This window comes from Lipotes vexillifer, unplaced genomic scaffold (genome assembly GCF_000442215.2).
Source record: "Lipotes vexillifer unplaced genomic scaffold, Lipotes_vexillifer_v1.1 scaffold14, whole genome shotgun sequence".
In the NCBI taxonomy this organism is placed as follows: domain Eukaryota; kingdom Metazoa; phylum Chordata; class Mammalia; order Artiodactyla; family Lipotidae; genus Lipotes; species Lipotes vexillifer.
This window is the reverse complement of record NW_006775372.1, coordinates 979265-981189: the sequence shown is the minus strand read 5'-3', so window position 1 is coordinate 981189 and position 1925 is coordinate 979265. Positions and strand designations below refer to the sequence as shown.

The window sequence follows — 1925 nt, the reverse complement described above, 5'->3', positions numbered from 1 at the left end:
GCCTAGCGGCCATGGCTCACGGGCCCAGCCGCTCCGCAGCATGCGGGATCCCCCCAGACCGGGGCACGAACCTGTGTCCCCCATATCAGCAGGCGGACTCTCAACCACTGCGCCACCAGGGAAGCCCTGTTTCTTTTCTTTTAAAATTTTATTTATCTTATTATTTATTTGGTTGCGCGGGTCTTAGTTGTGGCTGGAAGGCTCCTTAGTTGCAGCTTGCCGGCTCCTTAGTTGTGGCATGCAAACTCTCAGTTGCGGCATGCATGGAGGATCTAGTTCCCTGACCAGGGATCGAACCTGGGCCCCCTGCATCCGGAGTGCAGAGTCCTAACCACTGTGCCACCAGGGAAGTCCCAGTGTATTTCTTTTTAAGTGAGGGGTATGGTGACTAAATTATATCATAAGTAGTACCTTTAAGACATATTTATTTGCCAGTGTAGGGTGGCACTGCTTTTATGAATGTTTTAAACTTGTTCTCAGCGACTTCACAATAAAGGATTAGGGATTGTGATGAATAGTTTGGATATTCTTTACTTCTTCTATAGCTGACTTAGATCTGCACTGCAAAGCTTTCTTTGTAATTGATGGTAAAATGTGTACCTGTTTTCTTCAGTTAAGGAGCCAATTTATCTACCTATCCCCATGCAGAATTTTCAAGACTAGGGTTTAAAAGAAATTGTCACAAAACATGTTTGATTTTCAAACACTCTTTAGTTACATTCCAACACCCCAAAGTGAAATGGAAATTTAGCAATTATTCTGTTAATTCAGAGCCCAAGCCATGTTGAGACCTGAATTATGACGTAAGGTTATTTTGACACGAAACAAATTAACAGCTGAAGGCTTAAGAAAAAAGCAACAGGTTGGCCATAGAAAAAGCAAAGGGGAAGAAAAAAATGTGCTTTATAAAAGACAAAAGACAAAGCAAATTCACCAACAACAGTGATATTTAGAAACAAGATAACAGATTAAGAATAAACACATATGAAATCCAGGCTGCTTCCATAATCTGTTGGTGATTTAAAATTTAAAGATAACTCTAAAAATGCCTTTGTAAAGATGGAAGTTCATCATTTGTTTTCTTTGAAAATGTAATAATGCTTCCATGAGTCCCATAATTTCTATGTTATTTTGCAAGCAGCTGGCAGTAAACACAAGACAGAAAAAACAGATACTTGTTTAAAAAGTGGTGATAATATTCAAGTCTGTGTAATGGTAATTGGATTGAGGATGTTATTCATTAAATAATTATCCTTTATTTTTCATAAAGGATCACAAAGAGCAAATAACCTGTGATGTATAAATTTTTTAAATATGTATTTTTATCTTTTTAAAGGGTAAAGAGAAATGAGATTCTAGTATGGTTCCCATTTTGGGGATGCAAGTATGTGTAAGATTTGAAAATCAAAGATGTGGTACTGATTTTCAATTTAATGGTATGATGCCACCTAAACGGTGGATGATGTGTTTGAGCCTGTCTTTCAAGGAATCACACTATCCTGCATAACAGCCAAGGTTCCTTCTACATCTTAATTCTGTGGCTTCTATTCAGTAAGCCTGCGATGGGATCTGAGAATTTGCTTTTATAACAAGTTGCCAGGACCATTTCCATATTGCTGATGTAGAGAGCACAGTTTGAGAACTACTGTTCTACATCATAGCATCTCCAGTTGGTTACTTAGAATGTTCTTACCTTTTTTGTGTGTTGGTGTGTGTATGCAGGAGTTAATTACCAATTCGAAGTTCTCAATTTTCCTCTTCTTGTTCTTGTATGATACAAATTATAAATACATACCTATGTGTGCTGTAGTAGAAAATAAAGAAAAAAAAGGAAGAGAAATGGCTTCAATATAAAGAGAAACCTTCCGTTGCTTTAGAAATACATAAATTTGTAGCTGAGGCTTTCTATCGAAGGAAGAGCTCAT

General features: G+C 37.7%; 1 non-coding gene across 1 annotated transcript; it reads right to left on the bottom strand.

The window, feature by feature from the left end:
* Nucleotides 1–276: 276 nt before the first annotated feature.
* On the bottom strand, nt 277–349 carry TRNAR-CCG (transfer RNA arginine (anticodon CCG)). The gene has a single exon. It is a non-coding gene; the product is annotated as a tRNA-Arg (tRNA).
* Nucleotides 350–1925: the final 1576 nt, after the last annotated feature.